General features: G+C 38.7%; 1 protein-coding gene and 1 pseudogene across 12 annotated transcripts in view; one reads left to right on the top strand and one right to left on the bottom strand.

The window, feature by feature from the left end:
- The window catches only part of C8H4orf17 (chromosome 8 C4orf17 homolog), a 350193-nt gene that overhangs the window by 75988 nt on the left and 250167 nt on the right, over positions 1-24038 (top strand). The gene's annotated exons all lie outside the window — the stretch shown is intronic.
- LOC110261964 (alcohol dehydrogenase 6-like) lies at positions 1184-20080 on the bottom strand (annotated as a pseudogene).

The raw sequence follows: 24038 nt of genomic DNA, 5'->3' as shown, positions 1-24038 counted from the left end.
TCCCGTGGCATATGGAGGTTCCCAGGCTAGGAGTCTAATCGGAGCTGTAGCCACCAGTCTACACCAGAGCCACAGCAATGCGGGATCCGAGCCTCGTCTGCAACCTACATCACAGCTCACAGCAGTGCTGGATCCTTAACCCACTGAAAGAGGCCAGGGATCGAACCTGCAACCTCATGGTTCCTAGTCGGATTCGTTAACCACTGAGACATGACAGGAACTCCCTTCATCTCATTTATTGAGTTCTTCAGCTCCAGAATTTCTTTCTTTAGGATTTCAGTCTTTCTGGTAAATATTTCTTCTTTTATTAATTTTATTCCTGAGCTTACTGAACTGTCTTCCTATAGTTTATGTAGTTTCTTCATGACAACTATTTTGATTTTTTTTATTAATTAGATCACAATATTCTATGATTTTAAGTTTGTTTTTTGGAGCATTGTCAATTTCTTTTTGTGATTTCATGTTACAGTGGCTTTTCATGATGCTTGATGAGTTGTTCCTCTGCTGTTGCATTTGAAATAGTAAATACCTTCTCTTTAAGTAAACTTTTTTTAAAAAAAACTTAATTCTAATAATTACAGAACCTTTCTTTTGTTTTTCAACAACAAAACCGATTTAAGTGTTTGAAACATAAATCTATAGCTGGCACTATAGTTCAAGTTTTTGATTTTTCCTGTCTAAACTGCTTCTGGTTCTATTTGAGAAGTGGTACTTCCTACCCTCCACTGCCTCTGCCAGAGGTGTTGCCTGGTGTCCTTTTTGTTGCCACCTGTGCCTTCAGGGTTGCTGGTGCCCTACAGCTTCTGGTGTCTCTGCTGTTGTTGGGGGTCACTGCCTGGGGCACTAAGGAGTGGAGGTCTTTTCCATGTCTGGGAGACCATGGGTTGCAGGCTCTGCCACCATAGAGGAAGAATGACAGTGGAGGAAGAGGCAGAGTTCCAGATGCCTCTGCCGCATTTGTGTTTTTTGAGTTTGCAAGGGCTGCCATTGTGTGTGGGAGGGAGCTGAGTTGTGGGCGCCTTCATGTCTACAGGGACAGAAGTGTAGAGTACGCTGCAGCGACCAGAAGATCAGAGTCATGTGTGCCAGCTCCCCTGCTGCTTCTGGGATCTCTGGGGCTGTGGGCCCAGCCACCACAGCTGGGGAGCTAGAATCGCAGGCACTGCCTCCAATGTCTCCTCAGTTATGGCTCCTCTATGTGTTCCAGTCCACCTGCTTTTAGATGTGTAGATGTGTGGAACTCTTTGTCATCCTTGTGTGTTGAGAAGAGAAGCTTTTGCTGAGTTGTGGATGTTTTACTGGTTGTAGACTGAAGGGGAGAGACAAAGAGAACATTTCATGCTGACATGATGGCAACATCACTCCTCTTTGGACCTCTTGCTTCTTTCAAAGCATTTCTGGCATCTCCTTCTCATTTGCTGGTAGGCCACTTTTTTCATTATTTTTCTCTAAGCTTTGAGGAGCCATTCTAGTAGCACAGATTGACTCCAGATATCCTTCTGAGGGGTTAAATCCTGAGTTACAGGAAATTGACTCCATTTCAACAACCACTCCTTTATTGTCTCTGGTCCAGCATGCTAATGATTGATTTCCAACATGCTTTTCTAGTTCCTGCTGATGCATGTAGGTTTTTTTGTTTGTTTGTTTGTTTGTTTGTTTTGCTTTTTAGGGCTGCACCTGCAACATAATAGAAGTTCCTGGGCTAGGGGTCAAATCAGAGCTGTAGCTGCTGGCCTGTACCACAGCCACGGCAACACCATATCCAAGCAGTATCTGTGACCTACACAGTGGCTCACAGCAATGCCAGATCCTTAACCCACTGAGTGAGGCCAGGGATAGAACCCACACCCTCATGGATACTAGTCGTATTTGTAACCTGCTGAGCCACAATAGGCATTCCAGCCACAGTGGGAACTCCCCTGTAGTTTTTTGTTTGTTTGTTTGCTTTGTTTTTGTAAATTATTTCTCTAGTCAAGCTGAGACCTGGATTTATTTATTGGCCTGGAAATCATGAGAGAAAGTAGGGGCATACCTTAAGGGATGTAAGTATCATTTTATGAGGCATTCACCTTAGTAAGGCTTCTTGTGATCTCCAGGCAAGGAGAGTATGCAACTCTGTGGTAAAGGGAGTAGGATACTTCCTTAGATATATAGCATTTGGTAGAATCTGGGATTTAAAGTTTTTAAGATATTCCAGTTCAGTTTCAAGATATCACCTCTTTCCTAGCATGTCCATGATTTTTGTGTCAGAGATTTATGGAGGGCTATAGATGAAACTCTGCAATTTGGCTAATGTCATAATCAGATCATAGGCCCATTATGTCCTCTGTAGGAGATAAGGGAACATTTAAATGCTGCTGTAGGAGTTCCTGTTTTGGTTTCCTGGGTTAAGAACCCGACTAGTATCCATGAGTATGTGGGTTCGATACCTGGCCTCATTCAGTGGGTTAAGGATCTGGCATCACTACAGGCTGCTCCAGTATAGGTAGCAGATGCTGCTTGGATCTGGTGTTGCCATGGCTGTGGCATAGGCTGAAGAGGCAGCTCTGATTCAGCCCCTAGCCTGAGAACTTCTATATGATGAAGATGAGGCCATAAAAAGAAAAAAAAAATGCTTCTATGGAAGTCTTGTGGTTTTCAGTCATGCTCTTGGTTGACTGTTGTCTGACTCAAGCCTGTCATTTTTTTTTTCTTTCAGTGTTCTGAGATGCTTAACAGTAAACAACCAAATCCACAGTCCTTATGATTACATTACCGTCGTATCTCTTAAATTCTAATGATATTGCATAAGGCAGTGCTTATCGTGCAATCTGCATTGCAACTGAATTCACCATAGGAGACTCAGTAATTATGTTGCAAGAGCATACCAGGAGGGATTATTGTCTTACTTACCACCAGTGTATCATTTATTTGTTGCTTAGCAGCTTAAAGCAAACATTTGTGTCCCCAAAGTTTCTATTGGTCAGGAATCCCAGAGCAGCTTAGCTGGGCATTTGGTTCAGGGTCTCTCACAAAAGCTGTGGTTGAGGTATTGGCCAGGGCTGGTCATCTCAAGGCTTGATTCAGCAAGACTGTTCTTCCAGTTTCATTTATATGTTGTTAACAGGCCTCAGAAGACCCACTTCTGAGGTAGGAGGTAGATGGACCCCTTGGCTGAGAATAGCTAGGACTTGTTAGGCTGAGTAAATTGGGCCTTGTTTCTCTTTGACACTTCAAGAAGAAAGTTATTGAAGGAGCTCAGCTCTGCTGGAGTAGAAAGATAAGATGACCACTTCAGTCACTCCTGGGGTCAAGGAGACCTTCCCAATTACACATGCGCAGTAAAATTCCTAGGGGTCAAAAAGGGAGGGTCGCCAGACCATAAGAAGTTCTGTTACCATCCCTGCACTCTGCTCTGGAATCCATCTTTGCCAAAACATGCCCGTGCGTATCAGGGAGAGTCCTGTGTCTAGTCAGGTATGAGAAATAAAACAATTGGCTAAAGGTAAACAAATACTGGGAAGAACTGTCCTATATAAGTGATTTAAATCATGTCAATGGTGTGCTCCTCACTCAGGGGAATGCCCACACTCGCACTCTTCTTTAGGGTGTGTATTACTTCTCTGCTTCTGACCTAAATAAATAAATTTCTTCTCTGTGTGCTCTCCCACATGATGTTTACTCTAACAGTAAACTTTATACCTATGTTCTCAGTCTTTGCCTCCTTATAACAGTCTTGCTCTCAACAGGGGGCAAGAATCAGGTCAATTCTGCTTTTAGCCTCTGGTTAGTCTAGTGGCTAGGTTCTTGGTTTTAACCCAGGCTGCCCAGGTTCAACTCCTGAGCAGGAAATTAAGATCTTGCTCCAAGCCATCATTCACTGGTGCCTCTCTGAGATCACCTCCATGCTTAGGTCTTCTCCTCAGGCTTCCTCCTGATATACCAGCTGGCTTCACCCAGAATAAGAAATCCAAGAGAGAAGATCCTAAAATGGAAGCCATGGTCTTTTTAGAACTCAGTTTTCAGAAGTGATAGCTTATAAGCTCTGCTGTGAAAATCAAGTATTAAGTCTGGCCCACATTTAAGGGAAGGGGCTTACGCAAGGGCATCCTCCCACCCCAGGAGGTGGGGATCACTGTGGTCCATCTCACCACAGCTTACAGTGGGGTCCCTTTCCCATTTTGTTGACAAGTGATCCAATTCCAGAAGCCCATCCTTAGGATCTGCTTCTTAGGACTACTTATGGTACCTACTGTTTTAATTTGAGCTCCCCTAGAAGTAGACCTTGAGGCAAAAATTAGACCTTGTGGTTTGAGTAACAAGATGAATGGGATACTGTAGGAAAGTGTGGAATGTGATGTAAAGAAGGGAAGCCTGCCAATAAAGAGTGTATTTTTTTAATTTTGATAAAATATGCATAACCTAAAATTTTCATTTTAACCATTTTAAGTATAGAGTTCAGTGGCATTAAGCACATTCACATTGTTTGCAACCATCACCATCATCTATCTCCAGAACTTTTTCTCTCTTCCCAGACTGAAACTGCCTATCCTTTCAACACAAATTTCCTGTTCCTCCTTTTTCCAGCCCCTGGCAGCCATCGTCATACTTTGGTCTCTATGAATTTGACTACTCTAAGTACCTCATATAATTGGAATCATTCATTAATTGTATTTGTAGGACTGATGTATTTCACTTGGCATAATGTCTTCAAGGTGCATCCATATTGTCACCCATATATCAGAACTTCCTTCCTTTTTGAGGCTTTTTAAATGTTCCACTGTATGTATATAGCACAGTTTGTGTATCCACTCATCTGTTATTGGACACCTGGGTAGTGTCCACATTTTGGCTATTGTGAATAATGCTCCCATGAACATAGGTGTAAGAGTGCATTTTCAAAGCCAGCTACAAAGTGGGCAACAGAGTTAGGGATACTCTGTGGATTGGGTATTTTAAAGCAACTCTATCAGTTATTGATTGAGGGCTGCTTGGGCGGTACAGATTTCCTAGAACTTCTGGTCTGCTTAATCAGGCATTGGCAGAGCAACCTTCTTTTGTTTTGATAAAAATCCTCGGGTATAGGATGCTGACCCTGGCATCTGGAAGCCAATAAGACACAAAGAAAGTAGCAAGATCCTAGAAGTATGGATGAGGCATCGAGGGCAGCAGCCACAGGAACCCATTTGTAAATCATAATCATACTCATTGGTTTTAGTACTACCTTTTTTCTCTAGTCTACTTAATTTATAACCTCTCAATTGTTTTTCCTACTTCCAGTCTCTCTCCTCTCCACGCTATCCTCCACAATGCTGCCAGAGTCATGTTTTCTAAAACACAGATTTAAACATGCCAATCCTTTCCTTGAAATCCTTCTGTGATTCCTAGTCTTTAGGATGAAGTTCTTTGTCCTCTTCACTGTTAGGTTCAGCACATATTTTCCCACACCTTCTCATATACACCATATACCACAGGCTGTAGTCTTTCCAACTTGAACTTCTGCTCATGCTGTTAGCTAAGTTCTCAGTATTCTTTTTTCTTTTTCTACCTGGCAAAATCCAACGCATCCATCAAGGTTCAGCTCAAAGGTCATCTTCTCTACAGTGTTTCCTCTCATCTTTCCTAGGTAAGATTAATTTTTTTCCTCCTTTGTACTGGTTGGATATTCCTCTGCCATAATGGCTATTGAATTGCATTTCATTACTAGCATATGTTAAAGTTGTAGCAGGCATTCTTGTGCCTCCAACATCATGTACATTACTCAATAAATGTTTGTTGAGTGAATAAGTGAATAAATGACTGCCAGAGGTCATTAAAAAGGCAAAGAAAAGCTAGTCTGTCACACTGGTAGTTGGCCATCTGGTATATGAATGATGTTAGAGAGAAATAAGGGAGCAAAAAAAAAATCCTTTTGAAATTATACTATAGGCCAGTATCAGGGATTATTAACTATTAATAGTGCTATAATTGAGCATCTGGATGTACATCAAATGTTAATAGGGGGCTTCTGTTTTGTATGGACACACTTTATTATTGTTTGAGTGATATCCCAGAATGTAACTTTTCTTTTTTTCAGGCAAAAATCTGAAAATATGTATTAGGTTATGTAGGCAAGAGCTGTGGATTGTGGTTCTCCCTGAAGGCAGGACTTTTACTGTGGGTCTTGGGATTAGGTAAGCCTCACTAGAGGCCATACACTGCCCCAAGTGAGTGACTGTCCAGGGAACCTCAGTGCCTGGGAATAGAAAGAAGGATTTTGCTTCATGGTTAAAATAAGACATTTAAACGTGGCTGAAGTGGTGGGACTTAGAGGCAGACAATGGACTCTATCCATAAAATTTTATGGGGTGATAATATGATCAGTTAGAGAGAATTTTTCAATGAGCTACAACAAAAGGAGATATTCAGAATAGCTTAAAGCATCGGGCTTTATTGGAGTGAAGAGTGTAGGCACTGTTAACAGCAAAACATTTTTGGGCAAACTCAGACTTCCTGAGACCTGAAGACTCCTCCAAGTCCTCCCTGTTAGTAAGTTTAATTTGGGAGGCAAAGGGGGAGGATGCCTTAGCTGTCTTCACAGAATAGAAAAGCAGAGTAGAGTTGGACATGAAAGTTCCAACATGGGAAGATGGAGGAAAATCATCCCAAATCCGGAATGAATAGGCTTGATAGTACCTATCCCCCTTGTTTGTAGGAAGCAGACACCCTGGAGGGAAAGAAAGGATGCTCACCTCATGATGATGCTTCTCAGTTTGAGAATGAGATTCTCATGAGAGCTTCTTGACATCATGTGACAGCCGTGATGTGAAAAGGAAGCTGGGGATGTAGCCTGAATTCCTGGCCAATCTTTTTATTTATTTATTTATTCATTTATTTATTTATGGCAGCACCTGTGGCATGTGGGAGTTCCCAGGGCAAGCGATTGAATTTGAGCAGCAGCTGTAACCAGAGGTGTAGCTGTGGCTATGTCGGATCATTTAACCCACTGTAGTGGGCCAGGCAGCAACCTGAGTCACTGGAGTTAGATTCTTAACCCACTGTGACACGGCGGGAACTCCATCTTGACCAATCTTAATCTACAACATTTAGGTGAAAAATAAAAATAAGCATTCCATTTTTTGGTCTCCCAAGATCTGCCAAAGTCTGCTGACACTCGGGAATGCCTCTCTGATCCAGATCTGGGCAAACCCAAACTGGAGCAGAAGAGACTCTATCTAAGGCAGGAGTTCCTGTTGTGTGTATGGTATGGGGAGAGTGTTGGAAAGAGACTCACTATATCTAAGGGATAGGGAAGGAAGTCATACTTCAAGGGTGCTGTCGTTAACCCTGGTCCTGGGAGAATTAAGGGGGACTTGGGCACAGAGGAAGGATAGGGCCCTACCCAGGTGGGGCCTGGGAAGAGGGATTGGATGCCACAAATTATGACTGGATCTTGTCTTCTCCTCATCCTTCTTGAGGGAAGAGTCTATAGGGCACATTAGTAAGGGACTATATAATTACCTCATTTTCTGTGGAGAGTGGAATAAAAACTGGTTTTGCTGTTTAATACCACAACTTCCTCCTAGGAAGCATGAATCTTGATAAATAACAAGATTCGCGTGCACACACACACCCACACACACACACCCACACACACCCACACCCTTTTTTCCCCCTCCTGAATCCCTAGATGGCTCAAATGCAAATACGAGTAGTATGAGCTGCTGCAAGCTAAACTGCCCTGGCCAATAGAAGATTTGACGTTCCTTTGGCAATCCAGGAGAGAAGAGGTCAGTGCCACAGAGATATTATCAGTAATAATTTGAGGCTGGGTTATATAAGATGAGATACCATTTCTCAGGGGTGAATTATATTAAGAATGGAATTCTTTAAATTTTTTTTTATTAGGGTATAGTTGATTTACAGTGTTGTGCCAATAGGAATGGAATTTTGCTTTTTAGGTCTGTACCCATGGCATATGGAGGTTCCCAGGCTAGGGAATAGGAGCTACAGATGCTGACCTACACCACAGCCACAGCAACACAGGATCTGAGCCGCATCTGCGACCTACACCACAGCTCATGGCAATGCCAGATCCTTAACCCATTGAGCTAGGCCAGAGATGGAACCCACAACCTCATGGTTCCTAGTTGGATTGTTTCCACTGCACCATGACAGGAACTCCGGATGGAATTCTTAATGTTCAGTTGGAATTTATTTAAATTGAAGACTCCCCCCACCTTCCACCAGCTTGCTTCAACTTGAGTGTTCAGTAAGCTCATAAATGGTGAGTCTTACTTCTTTGGTGTGAAATGGGGCAGAGCTTGATGGGTGGGAAAGACACAGTGTGCAAGGAAATATGAGCCCAGATATAGAGATAGCTATGAAAATGGAAATACCCTGCAGTGACCTTGTTTGTTTAAAGGGTCTAGAGTTGAGTGATTTGAATCAACCTTAATCCAACTCTAAAAGGCAGGATGCTCCTGGGCGACATTGGGTCACATAAGAACAATTTTGATGAAGTTGTGAGGGTATAAGCTAAATCTGAGCCCACTGCTGAATGAATCAGAAGTAAGAAAATAGAAACAGCATCATGTGGATAATTCTTTTAAATTGTGAAATTACACAAAATGTGATTTAGTTGGTGAAGTATGCTGCAGCTCTTGCATTCATTACGTACTTAAAGTAACAGGACACAGAGGATACTGAAAGATAGAAAAGAAAAAATTGAAACATTTCCAAGGCAACATTTGTGGTTTGAATTTCAAATTTTGACTTTGTACACTGGTAAGTTAGATTCCCTTTCTTTCAGGTTAGGCGAAAATTGGTAGATTAAATCAGTTGTGAGAATTTTCAAAACGACATGAAGCTCCAAGGATAAGGAATAAGTAAGTGGGCTTATACCCTTGTGGGGAATACCAGTGCCCAGGTTATGGCTGGTATTTGGCTTCTGGGCCAAAGATAGGTGTGAAAATTTAGAATTATAGAGATAATTTCCCCTTCAAAATGCAGCAGCAACAACAATTGCCTCTTTATAAACTATGAATTTAAACTTGGGCTAGTTTAAGTTAACTGCTAACTTCAGCAGTTAATGTATATGTAAAAAATATCAAATTGGAAATAAAATGCTAATGGTAAGGGTAAGTTAAGACTTAATATTTTCAGGATTACATATTTTATAAAGTTGGAATAAAACAAAATTATAAAGGGGAAGGAAATGCTTTGAAAATTCCTGAAAGCTTCTTCAGTTGCCTGTATGAGGCTTCTGCAGCCATGACTTCCATTTCTCTTCCTCCCCCACCTCCACTGCCTCCACCCACCTCCATATACCCTTTCTCTGACCTCAAATACTCAAGACAGAAATTATGTGAACAACTTGCCATTTTCCAGCTTTCATCAGTTCAACTGCTTCATTGATTTTATCAAAATTCAAAGTATGGGGAGTTCCTGTCACGGCACAGAGGTTAACGAGTCCGACTAGGAACCATGACGTTGCGGGTTCGGTCCCTAGCCTTGCTCAGTGGGTTAAGGATCCGGCGTTGCCGTGTGCTGTGGTGTAGGTTGCAGATGCGGCTCGGATCCTGTGTTGTTGTGGCTGTGGCATAGGCCGGCGGCTACAGCTCTGATTAGACCCCTAGCCTGGGTACCTCCATGTGCCGCAGGAACAGCCCGAGAAATGGCAAAAAGACAAAACAAAACAAAACAAACAAACAAACAAACAAAAAACCCAAAAAACAAAATTCAAAGTATGAGTAATTAGTGGATCTAGATTAACCTTTTTTGCCATATAATCAGCAACCAGTTTAGAGACATTCTCTCTGCTTTTCCAACCTAAAAACATACAGATTAACAACAGATTTTATACCTGAGAGCCATTATGCAAGAAGGACCATACAATTTACTGCTGGAGGTGTAAATCCAAGGATTAACTTGTCTTAACTAACTTGTCTGAGTCATCAGGAGACTTAACTAACTTGTCTGAGTCACCAGGAGGATGCCTGTTCCAGCCATATACCTTGTATAGAAGGCTGCTCTCCTAAAGCAGACCTCTGGCACTACAGAAGATAATTTACTTAAGGCAAGTGGAACATGGACTTCATCTTAGATGTTCTTGGTGTTGTGTTGTACTGTCTGAGGAGCTGTAAATATGTTTCTAATGTACAACAAAGGCCAAGGTCTTGAGAACCATGAAAAGAAGTGATTCAAAAGTTAGAAATAGTTGATTTACAGTGCTTTTTCAGTGTCTGTTGTATAGCAAAGTGATCCAATTACATACAGTTCTCTGTGCTGCACAGTAGGAACCCAGTAAATCAATCATACTTTAAAAAGTAATTAAAAAATAATAAAATAAAAATTTTAAAAAGTTAGAAATAGAACACTTCCTCTGTGTGTGTGTGTTATGTGTGTTTTGAGCCGCAGCTTCATCAAAGAGCCAAATATCTTAAGCGAAGAGAAGAACTTTTCACCATGGCAGTGATCTCAGTGACAGCTTTTGGAAAATGAATGTGTATAAAGCAAGATAAGAATAAATTAACCCCAAACTCCTAATTTATACCTCCTTTCTTTCCCCTTTAATAACCATAAGTTTGTTTTCTATGTCTGTGTGTTTATTGGGCCTATTTCTGTTTTATATATAAATTCATTAATATATACATACTACTATATATAAAATAAGGAACCTACGGTATAGCACAAGGAACTATACTCAATATTTGGTTATAAGCTATAAGGGAAAAGAATCTGAAAAAGAATATATGTATGTATATATATATGTTTATGTGTGTGTATATATGTCTATCTATATATATATCTGAATCACTTTGCTATATACCTGAAACTAACATGGCATTGTAAATAATTATACTTCAATAAAAAAATAAAATGAGAATAATGTGAGGAAAAGAATGTATATATATATATATATATATATGTGTGTGTGTGTGACTGGGTCACTCTGCTATATAGTAGAAAACTGACAGAACACTGTAAACCAACTGTATTGGAAAAAATAAAAATCATTAATTAAAAAAAAAGAATGCTTAGGAAAGAAAATGTGTCTTTGGGGAGTAAAACTGCGCAGGGAAAGATCAGCTAAGGTAACATAAACTTAGCAATGTATTTTTCTCTGTTCTTGTGATTTTCAAGAAATACTGTCCTTATATTTAGCACTATGCTAATTGACATGCCCAGCAGGTCAACAAACAGAATTTGGTGGCCTGCTCCTTTCTGCAAACGGTGAGTGCAAGGAGGCAACAGTGTCTTAAGCAGCTTATCCTGTGATAGGATCTTGGCAGTTACTTTCTTTTCTTGGTTGCAGTCTCAGTCAGGTTTTCCATCCTTCCCAAAACTATTCTCAAAACTATCTCAAACACTTCCAATACATTTTTTTTTCTATTTGAGTTTGTTTCTATTATGTGTGATCAAGAATTCTAACTAGCGCTCTGTATTATGACATGAAGGACTGGTGTATTTTTGTACTTGTTTTTATCCTTTTTGAATATTGAGATATAATTGAAATATAATATTACATTAGTTTTATGTGTACATCACTTGGTATATGTATATATTATGAAAGGATTACTATTAAACTAAGTTTAGTTAACATCTATTACCATACCTAATTACAAAATTTTTTTCTTGTGATAACAACTTTTAAGATTGTTACTACTCTATCTTTTTATTAGTGATCTGATAAAGCATTTTTCTATCTACTTAATAAACTCTTTCATTTGTTTTTTATTTCTTCTTTTAACCAAACAACATAAAAAAGAAGGGTCCAGGATCATAGACAGGCTAAGCAGTATATCTGAACAAGGGCACTAATTTTATGTGAGGAAAAATTTTCATTGTGTACATTGCAGGAGACCTAGCAGTCCTGTCATGAAATGATGTCCTTAACTGAAAACCATTGAATCAGTGGACAGTGGATTGTATTACCTGTGGAAGGGATTAATTTGCACTCATGACCACTATTTGAATGCTTAAGTGACCAGTGAAGTAGTTTCCTTGTGAGTTTTATTTAAAGCATTGGTGATCTTGGAGTTCTCGTTGTGGCTCAGCAGTAACGAACCCGACTAGTATTCGTGAAGACCTGGGTTTGATCCCTGATCCTGCTCAGTGGGTTAAGGATCCAGTGTTGCCGTGAGTTATGGTGTAGGTCACAGACAAGGCTTCGATCTGGTGTTGCTGTGGCTGTGGCTTAGGCTGGCTCTGATTTTACCCCTACCCTGGAAACATCCATGTGCCTCACATGCGGCCCTAAAAAAACAAAAAAGAAAAAAAAAAAATTGGTGATCTTATTTTACAAGAGTTGGCTGAGTATATGTATTTGGAATCAACAGTTATTGTCTCTGAATACAATAGAGGGAAACAGCAATGAGTGTGTCCAATTATCATAAACAGAGGAGCTGAAAATTACAGTTTAAACTATATTCTTACTTTTTTTTTTGGCTGGCCCTACCTTTTATCTATTCTACATACATTAATTGGGTAAGATTCCTAATATCTGTAACAATTCATTGCCATAGCTAATTTGGAGATCAGAGATGGCTCACTAGTCCAAATAATTCAGATAGCTCCTAATTCTCATCTCTCTTGCCCAAGAATTCAGATTGTCCCCAGGTCTCTGGATAAATACATGTCTTCTTAAATATCAAGTTACTTGCTTATGAGCCTAGAATCCTAAGCAGATTTATTTAGTCTTCTGCTTTCTCAATAAAAGAATAAAGTCTTTAAAATATACAAGTTCTAAAATAGGTTTAAAAGGTGGTAAATTGGAGTTCCCGTTGTGGCGCAGCGTAAACGAATCCAACTAGGAACCGTGTGGTTTCGAGTTCAATCCCTGGCCTTGCTCAGTAGGTTAAGGATCCGGCATTGCTGTGAGTTGTGGTGTAGGTTGCAGAGGCAGCTTGGATCCCGAGTTGCTGTGGCTCTGGCGTAGGCTGGCGGCTACAGCTCAGATTAGACCCCTAGCCTGGGAACCTCCATATGCCGCGGGTGCAGCCCTAAAAGCACAGAAGACAAAAAAAAAAAAAAAAAAAAAAAAAAGATGGAAAATCAAGGGGGTCTATGAAAAAAATTTCTTTCCTTTAAAAAAAAATTCTCTTCCTTTTTATCGATAGATTTTCTTTTCAATCATGAATCCATTATGTTTAATGTCTTTGAGTTGTATAATGCCAACTCTTGTTTCAGAAAAGATTTACATTAATTGAACAAGAAATAATCATTTAGTATATCCTTCAAAGAATCCCAGTTGATTCTGGGATATATCAATTGGAGGTGTATAACAACTGAAGTATAGCTATTGATCAAAATATTGCCTTTACTTTTCATTTTAGAATTTGCTTTAAACTTTAGATACTGGTTTCTTCACTGATCAATTAAAAAAAAATCTCCTTTGCTTGAGAAAAAGCTTACTAAGAAGCAACTGTATACATCCAATATTCATCCCCTTACCTTGGATATTTATGTGTTGAAACAAAAAATATAATCTAAAGGTTTTGTTTTATATTCCTTCTCAAACATTTGTGACATATTTTTCTATTTCCCACCTCGTAACCCCACACATTTGCACTCTTCCCTGCATCATTCCTACCTCCAAAAACAGATCCCTTTAAAGAACATCCTGAGAAGAACAAGTGGCCATGGATGTTGAGTTGGACACCAATGGTCAACCCAATAATCACACAGACTCTGTGGCTCTCACAGCAGGAGGCCAAGGCAGCTGCCTGTTGTAAAACAATGCAAGGGAATGCAGGGGTTAAAATGTGTGCTAGAGAGTTGGACCTGCATTTGAGCTTGACTGCTGAATGTTCTGTGACATTCTTTTCTGATTCTCACTGTCCTCATATGAATTAACACTTATCTTGTAAGGATGTGCTAAAACATAAATAAGACACTGTGTGCTACCTAGTATAGTATCTGGGAGTTTAGGATTCAATAAATGGAAGTTGAAAAATGCAAACAGTAAAGGCATCCGTGGTAGCAGCAGCAGCAGTATTAATAATAATAACAATAAGACCTATAATAGTTTTTATAAGAACCATTACTGAGACTGGTCATTAGAGTTGACATATTCTTTTAGATATTGAAGAATATAGTTGGTTATTTGTATAGAATCATGTATTAGCAAAATTATAAGTGAACATGTTCCCATTAGTAATTTTCAGATGCTATTTCTCAGAGCAAGACTATCTGTGGGAAAGCCTGTGAGAAAGATTTTTATTAAAATGATAATTTTACAGATGAGGAGATTTATGTGGAGTCAGGAATGAAAATAATTTGTTAAGCTGAGGAAAAGACCTAGAGCTGACTAGGTCAATAATATGTTATTTCTATAAATCCCAAAGAAAGCAAGTCTCACATTGTGAGATAACTTCCTATTTATATTCTCTTACATAAACCATACTCAACAAGAAAAATAGCCACATTTTTTATCATTTTTGAAATGAACTCATTTAATCAAAGTTGGTAAATATTTTTCTTAGAAGCTTATCTCAGATCCAACATGAAAAACTTTGCCGAAAGTGCAAAGTTCAGTGCTTTATTGGGTCATTCATCCAACATTATCCTTATCCTGCTTAAATCTTCTGGCTGGGAAATTGCAGTTACCAAGATAAGTTACAAAATAATTCAATGAGGTGGTTTTTTTTTTTTTTTTTTTTTTTTTGTCTTTTGTCTTTTAGGGCTGCACCTGCGGCACATGGAGGTGCCCAGGCTAGGGGTCTAATCGGAGCTGTAGCTGCTGGCCTACGCCATGGCCACAGCAATACCAGATCCAAACCGTGTCTTCAACCCACACCACAGCTCACGGCAACACCAGATCCTGAGCGAGGCCAGGGATTGAACCCGAAACCTCATGGTTCCTAGTCGGGTTCGTTTCCCCTGCTCCATGACAGGAACTCCATCAGTGAGTATTCTTTACAAAGCCTTTTTGCCCTGCCTATTGGAGGCTGCTTATTTGAAAGAATGGTATAATGGAACAAAGGGAGAAGAAAACTCAGTATGGGAGTTCAGTGTCTGGGATAGTGAATAGATTTGTAAGAATAGACAGGAGGTACCAGCTGGAATGTCAGGAGTACTAAGAAAATGAAATAGAAGAATGTGGAGGGAATTTTAGAATTTTCATTCAGTTAACATATGAAATGATAGAAATATTGACAATTTTCATATCACATGTGAAATGCGAGGATCACATACCATGGTTTCTGGATTCCCAATGACCTCAAAGCAAAAGTCCACACCATCACCTGTCATATGAAATAAAACTTCTTCAATGGGTTTCTCAGAGTCCTGGGGGGTGATACACTCAGTGGCACCTACTTCCTTTGCTTTCTCAAATTTGTCTTTGTGGATGTCCACCCCTATAGTCCTGGCTGCTCCTGCTTCCTTGCAGCCCGTGATAACAGACATGCCTACTCCTCCAAGCCAAATACGGCACAGGTGGAGCCTGGGGTCACCTGAGCACATAAAGGCAGAAAACAAGGGCAAAGGGAACATACGTCATGACAATTGGAACGGGCAAGTATGCATATACTTTTTATGAGACATAAACAAAGGACATTTTCAAATAAAACATGTAACTAGAGAGTTTTAACTTCTTAAGATACTTCTATATATGGGATACTTTTTGACAGAGGAGCATAAACAACCTGTCTCAGCAATTAGAGTACATAAAGTAGTGTAATGAATTTTCATTGGATGTTAAGGCTTATTTGACAGCATATTTTTTTAATTCCATACATTTTTGAGTTATTTAAAATCATCTCCAGGGAGTTCCTGTTGTGGCGCAGCAGAAATGAACCCAACTAGTATCCGTGAGGACGCAGGTTTGATCCCTGGCCTCGCTCAGTGGGTTGGGGATCCATTGTTGCTGAGAGCTGTGGTGTAGGTTGCAGACTTGGCTTGGATCTGGCATTGCTGTGGCTGTGGCGTAGGCCGGCAGCTGTAGTCTGATTTGACTCCTAGCCTGGGAACTTCTATATGCCATGGGTGGGGCCCTAAAAAGTGGAGGGGAAAAAAAAAAGAACCCTTCAAAAAATCAAAAACCATTTCCACCTTCCTACAACATTTCCTTTCTCTTTTCTTTTGGATATCTGTATACTTTATTTACAATGTCAATGCCTTACAGAGGCAAAGGCTTATTTGGTCTAAGATAGACTGATTTAAATTGAACCTCTTCCATTTTATCTCTCTGTTTAGTATGTATTAGGACTAATGGATATTGGGGGAAACAAAGAGTTAAAATTTAACAACTTAAAGAAGGCAGCTGAGCATGTTTGGGGGATGTTCCAGAAACAGTAGTTTAACAGTAGCCCACTTAACTGAGTGGGATTACCTGACCAGTCTGTCTTATATAGCAACATCCTCTTTATCACTTGATCTTTTTACTCTTCTTTCCTCTTTATGGGCCCTTATCACCACTTGGTATATTATACAACAGAATAGAAGCTTGATGGCTATTTTTAGCTGCTGAATCCCAGTCCCTGGAACAGTTAACAGTTTTGTAACTATGATATGTTTTTTAACATTAAAAATTGGATTTTTATAGTATTTAATTTTTGTTTAAAGAATGCAATAGCAACAAAATTTACTTTTTTTTCCCCAGATAATGATCCAGTTGCTTCAACATCATTTAATGAATAGTCCATATTTAAATTTGAAAGATAGGAAGTTCCCTTGTGGCTCAGTGGGTTAAGGATCAGGTGTTGCCACAGCTGTGGTGTAGGTTCAATCCCTGGCCCAGGGACTTCCACATTCTGTGAAGAAAAAAGGGGGGGGGGCAATACTAACCCTATATTAAATTCCTATATATATTTGATCCAGTTCTGGACTCCTTCCTTATTTGGTTCCACTAATGTGTTTATCTATTTATCATATGCTTTATTCTAATAATTGTTCAAGAGTTTCCCGCAGTTGACCTCTTTGGGGAAATTTTTGTCTCATTTGCACTTTTTTTTCAGGCTCAGATTCAGCACAGCCTATTTTTGTTCTTATTAATTTCAAAACAAATGCAAAGAATACCTTTAGTATTTTTGTGTAGTGTAATTATCCCTCCTTTTAAAAGAAATGGGCAACATTTTACCTTTTATCTTGATCTTAACATTTTTAAGGAATGCTTTTTTAATTTCTTAAGGTGGGTTCCAAGTTGCCACAATTTCCTAACTGCAGGTGCTAATTCATACCTGTTTTCACAGTGCTTACTCCTCCCACACTCTCAACTATTCCAGCCCCTTCATGGCCCATAATGATAGGATAATTATGATTAAGGTTTTTATTCCTCAACATTTTCATGCCCGTCCCACAGAGCCCTGTGGCCAGGATCTATATGGAAGGCAAAGAATAATATAGTTTTATCTCTCAGATAAAGATATTTTAGAATTGTTAATGTTTTAAACCTTTTTGCTGGTTTGATATGCTGCATTAATATTAACATATTCATTCATTTCTTAGTTTTAATTCTAGACAAGAGTCAGTCATTTGTTTAAAGCAATGCAGTGTTTTTCATTAGCTAATTTCAGAATCAAAATGATAATTTTATTTTTTTATTTTTATTTTTTTAAATGATAATTTTAAAACTTAATGAGCAGGGCAGAATGGTTTCAGAAGAGACAGCTGTAAAATCACAGCCTCACTTTGTCCTTATTTGAAGCTTGTGGGTAGTAGTGTGGAAGAGAAAGACTAATTACAGAAATGAAGGAATTGGAACTCAGGAAAGAAAGGGATAATGTCTCCTATTATAATTGAAACCTTAATTTATTTCACATGAGTTGGAGCTATAGCTGCCGCCCTACACAATAGCCGCAGCAACTAAGGATCTGAGCCTTTTCTGGGACCCACACCACAGCTCGCCACAATGCCACATCCTTAAACCACTGAGCAAGGCCAGGGATCAAACATGCGTCCTCATGGATATGAGTTGAGTTCATTACTCCTGAGCCACAACAGGAACTCCCACCATTTATATTTATATAAGGGACTTGAGCATCCTAGGATTTTGGATGAAAAGAGGGGGGTCTTGGTATAAGTCCGCTGCAGATACTGAGGGAGGATTGTATTTCAGGATAACTTAAAGGTCATGAAGAGTATCATAAAGAAATTAGGAAATATAGATTAAAATGTTTCATGGGTAGAAACTTCTTTTAATTAGTAATTAGTAATAGCTATAAATAAATATCCTTCGAGTATGCAGCCTTTGCTGTACCTCCCTAACCTTTTATTTGGCTGGATTTAAAGATGGATGGAAACATGTGGTGAAAAAGAAATAGCAGCATGTGTAGTTTTCTTTCTGAACTGAACATTGTGAAAAGAACATATAATTTACAGTGAACCGCTCTGAATTTTGGTGTGGAAATGTTGTGATTTTTTTTCCTTAATTCGAACTTCCTTTGCCTTTGGTAGGGCCACTTCTATCTCCTCAATGGAAAATGATGCACCAGGCTTCCAGAATATGGCTGCTCTGCGCCTGATAACCTGGGGAAAAGAAGGTGGGGGCAGAAAGGGAAACTCCTTAGGCTTGGGAGTTGGGGAATTTCTATATTAATGGTTATTAGAAGGTTAAATCCAATTTTTCTGCACTCAAGTCCAAAAAAAAAAAAAAACAAAACAAAAAACCTCACTGCTTAAATATATACTGAATGCACCTCAATTCAACTGTTCTATCAGTCTCCATATTCAAATTAGCCCTGCAATTCCAACTATATTTATGTAATGCTACGTAAGCAAGAGGATAGATGTCATACCTTTGATCTTACCATGAGTGAGTTTTCCTGTTTCAGGGTAGAAATGACATTGCAGTGTGGGAGTTGTGATCGTAGGTATGGGAGAGAATCAGTTTTGGAGTGGAGACCATCACATGCTGGTAGACATTGGCAGATTGAGATTGGAGAATTTTTTGGTGGCAGAGTAGTTCTTAGGGGTTCTGATATCAGCCCACTGCTGTTTTCACTATAAATTCTCTTCCCACGTGGTCTTAACCTATTTTTGTAGATTCAACCACTACTTTTATGTAGGTGACTTTTACAGTCACTACGAACAAACTTGTCCCTAACCTTTAGACTCTGTTCATTTGCTATTTTAATGTCCTATAGGTACCTCAAACTCAGAATGTTAAAACATGAACACATCATTATTTTTTTCTTCTGCCTCTCCACCACCTCTCCACTCAGTGGTGAACGCAACACACCATCTGTTCTTTCCTTTTCATTCTCTATTTCAGTGAGTGGCCATATAACCTATTCACTCATCTAAGAAAGAAACCTGGGAAGTAGCTTAATTTTTCTCTTTCCCTCAACTTCCACAATCTAAAAGTTTCTGCCATCTATCTCTTCTTCATTCGTGCTGCTACTGTGTGGTTCGGTCCTCATTGCCTTTTACCTGGCTTGGGTTCATCACCTTCAAGTCCATCTTCTATAGCATTGCTCTCTGAACTATAATCCTGATCATGTTAAATCCCTACCTAAAAATGATATTGCCACCAATTGTTTATCAGAATCTCTTGACATGGTCTACAAGGCTCTCAATGATCTTCTCTCTTCATCTCTCTGACCTTAGTTTTGGTCACTTCCTCCCTCCAAGCACAAAAAATATTCTAGAGAGTCTCATATAGGATATTTTTCTTGCTTCTATGTTTCTCTTCATGTTGTTGTTTCATCTGCCTGCACAACTGTCTCTCCTGTACCTGGTGAATTCTCACATCTCTAGATTTCCTTTTAGGTCTTCCCTTCTCTGGGAAGCCAGGCCATGTAAGGAATACTCTCTTTCTCTCTCTCTTATACTCTAGCACATTATTTTATAATTAATTATTCTTTTATAATTACTGTGTCTCTGTGAGATCCTTTAAGGAGGGAATATGTCTCTGACTCTGGGAAGTTTGATAGAGAGCTTGATTTGGTACCTGTTGAAGGATTGGAAAAACTGAGGAAAGGCAAAGCACAGAAAAGGAATTAAAGAGAAGGGGAAGGAGAAGGAGAAGGAGAGGTACTAAGATTAAGACTGTCTTACCTTTAGGAGTATAGGGACTAGGTGGGTGATAAGGTTTGGTAAATAGACAAGCACACAAACTGACAAAATTATGACATAACATAAAGGAGAAGACTATACTTACTTTCCCTGTAGTACTCATGTTGACTTTCTGTGTGTTCTTCTGGCCACATAACTATATTGAGAAAGGGAGATTCGGATTACAACTTCACAGTCCAAGAGAGTAGAGGTCACCGTTTGATCAAGAGGCTGCGTTCTGAGCTTTGTGTATAATCAGGTGATTAATATACCTGGTGCCTGGAAACTAAGATTTTGCTATTCCTTAAGGGAGGTTCTGAAATATAATATGAAATAGACTCAGCTCAGTGAAAATGCACAAAAGGTGAAATTGTGCAAACTTTTTTTTCCTCTCTCAATCATGAAGTTCCCTCTTAGTATTCACTTTGTTGAATTTTAAATTTGGTCTTTTAAATATCCAAGTTTAAAATTTCTAATAGCATGTATAAGTTTGTGTCTATGTTGTTTTATAAATGCAGGTATTATGTCTGTGGCTCTAAACTTGAATAATTCATTTGATTTTACAAACACATGTCTCATTGTTGAAAAATTAGGGTGTTAACCAGACAGTTTTATCTAGTAGTTTAGCATAAGCTCCTCTCCTCTTGGTGTGCTGAGCTGACTACCCAGAGAACTTGAAACCCATTTGGTAAGAGGTCTGACAATCAGGATTTGGACTTGAGAAAATCTCCGTATATGGATTAAGAGAGTCTTGACCAGGACCCTGATGAACATGGGGACAAGGAAATACATTCCTGATGAAAGACAACACCAGTGGGTAGGTTTTAGCTAGAAGGGAAGAGAAAAAGAATAAGTGTCCTTTCTGTGACCTGATATGAGCATATGATTTTTCTTCTTTATCCTGTTGGATTATGATGGATTATATTGATTAATTTCCAAATGTTGAACCAGCTTGAAATACCTGGGAACAAATCCTACTTGGTGTATTAGTTTTCTTTCTTTGCACTGTCTTTGTCTGCTTTTGTTTTCATAATATACTAATTTTATAAAATTATTTCCTCTTCTTCTATTTTCTGAGAGAGATTGTGTAAGAATTGGTGTTAATTCTTTAAATATTTGACAGAATTCTTCAGTGAAACCATCTGGGTCTATAGCTTTCTTTCGGGGGGATGTTTTAAATTATAAATAGAATTATCTTCATATTCGTAGGTCTATGTAAGTGATCTGTTTCATATTTGGTGAGTTGTGATAGCTTGTGGTTTTTGAGCAATTCGTGCATTTCATCTAAGTTGTCAAATTTATGTGTGTAGAGTTGTTAGTGGTATTCCCCTATTATTCTTTTGATATCTGTGTTGTCCTGTGGTGATATTCTCTGTTTTATTCCTGATTACTGTTAATTTGTGACTTCTCTATGTTTTTCTTTGTCAGTCTTGCCAGAGGTTTGTTAATTTTATTGATCTTTTCAAATAACTAGCTCAGTTTCTTTGATTTTTCTCTATTTTTTTCTTTCAATTTCACTGGTTTTGCTATTAACTTATTTTTTCTTTCTTCTTGTTTTTAGTTTATTTTGCTGTTTTATTTGTGGAATCATTAAATGCAACTTTTCCTCTTTTCTAATTTAAGCATTTAGTGCCATATATCTGATTCAGTGCAGCTTTAGCTGTGTCAAACAAATTTTGATGTTTTTTCATTTTCATTAAGTTATATGTTTTTAAAACTTTCCCTTCAATCTTCTTCTTTGACTAATAGATTATTTAGAAGTGTTTTTTAAGCTTCTAAGTGCTTAGAGATTTTCCTTTTATTTCTGTCATTAATGTCCCGTTTGATTCCGTTGTGATCAGATAACACACTGTACGATTTCACTTCTTTTACCTTTGTTGAGATTTGCTTTATGGCCTAGGATATGGTCTATCTTGGAGTATGTTTTGTGCATGCTTGAAATGAATGTGTATTCTGCTGTCTCTGGGTGGAATGTCTTTTAGATTCCATTAATTGATGGTGTTGCGAGTTCTATACCTTTGCCTGCTTTCTAATTTTTCTGTCAATTCTTCAAACACAGATGTTGAAGTATTTAACTAGATTGTTGATTTGTCTATTTTTCCTTTCAGTTCTGTCAGTTTTTCCTTCACAAATTTGTAGCTCTGGTGCATACACATTTAGGATTGCTGTTTCTTCTTGGTAGACTGCCCTTTTATCATTATATAATGTTCTTCTCTTTAGCTGATAATTTTATTTTCTCTGAAGTCCACTTTATCTGGTATTAATATTGCCATTCTTGCTTTTTTGATTAATGGTTGCATGATACATATTTTCTTTTTTTTCAACCTACCTATATGCAAAGTGAGTTTCTCATAGATAACATACATTTGAATCATGTTTTAAATCCACTCTGCTGATATCTGTCTTTTTAAAACAACTTTATTTATGTAATTCACTTACTATTCACCTATTTAAAGTGTACCATTTGAGAGTTCCCATCATGGCTCAGTGGTAATGAATCAACTAGTATCCATGAGGACATGGGCTTGATTCCTGGCCTCACTCAGTGAGTTAAGGATTCTGCATTGCTGTGACTGTGGCATAGGTCAACAGCTGTAGCTCCGCTTTGACCCCTAGCCTGGGAACTTCGATATGCCTTGGGTAGGGCCCTAAAAGGCAAAAAAAAAAAAAAAAAAAAGCGTATAATTCATTTTTTTTTGGTTTATTCACAGACATGAGAAACCATCACCACAATCAATTTTAGAATGTTTTAATTGCTTCAGAAAGAAACCCATACATCTCTATCCCTTTATCACCCCCCCACCACCACCACCACCTTGGCCTTACCCAACCGTTCATCTACTTCCTGTCTGTATAGATTTACCTATTCTGGACATTTTAAATGAATGGAATCATATGATATGTGGTCTTCTATGACTGACTTCTTTCACTTAGCATAGTATCCTCAAGGTTCACCCATGTTGTAGCATGTGTCAATAATTTCTTCCTTCTTTTCTTTCTTCCTTTCTCCCTTTCTCTCTCCCTCTCGTTCTCTTTCTTTCTTTTTCTTTTTTTGGCCACCATGTGGCATATAGAGTTCCTGGGCCAGGGATCAGACCTGAGCCACAGTTGCAACCCCTATGCTGCAGCTGTGGCAATGCCAGATCCTTTAACTCACTGTGCCCGACTGGGGATTTAACCCTCATCCAGGCACTGCAGAGATGCTGCTGATCCTGTTGTGCCACAGTGAAAATGCCAATAATTCATTTCTTTTTATGGGAAAAAAATATTCCATTGAATGGATATGCTATATTATCCATTCATCAGTTAATGCACATTTGGTTTGTTTCCAGTTTGGGGCTATTATGAATAATGCTGCTATAATCATTCATGCATGGACATATGTTTTTTATTTCTCTTGGTATGTGACCCAAGAAAATGACTCAAGTTTAATTGTTTGATGAACTGCTAGACTGTTTTCCAGAGTGGTTGCACCCTTTTACATTTCCCCGGTAATGTATGATGATTATGGTTTCTCCACATCCTTATCAGCATTTGATATTATGCAGTTATTAAAGTTATAGCCATCCTGGTGGGTACAAAATGGTATCTCATTATGATTTTGATTTGCATTTCTCTGATGTCTAATAAACATCTCTTCATGTGCTTATTGGCCATCTGTATATCTTCTTTGGGAAAATGTCTATTCAGATCATTTGCCCGTTTTCAATTAAGTTCTTTTTATTAAGTTATAAGAATTCTTTATTCTAGATATACATCTCTTATCAAATACATGATTTGAAAATATGTTCTCCCATCCTGTGAGCTGTCTCTTCATTTTCTTGGTAGTGTCCTTTGAAGCCCCCAAATTTTTGACTTTGATGACATCTTACTTCTCTATTTCTTCCTCTCCTCCTCCCCTGCCTCCCTCTCTTCCCCCTCTTCCTCTTCTCCTTCTCCTCCTCCTCCTTCTGTGTTTCATCTAAAGAAACTATTGCCTAATCCAATGCTATGAAGATATACACAGATGAATTTTTTTTCTAAGTTGTAGAGTTTTAGCTTTTACATTTAGGTCATCAATCCATTTTGCGTTAATATGTGTA

The sequence above is a fragment of the Sus scrofa genome, chromosome 8, assembly GCF_054392235.1.
Source record: "Sus scrofa isolate SSC_HxYL_T2T_F1_AM1 chromosome 8, Sscrofa_HxYL_maternal_Yorkshire_Landrace_v2.0, whole genome shotgun sequence".
NCBI lineage: Eukaryota > Metazoa > Chordata > Mammalia > Artiodactyla > Suidae > Sus > Sus scrofa.
Note: the sequence above shows the minus strand (reverse complement) of the source record. Positions and strands in the feature narration are given on the sequence as shown.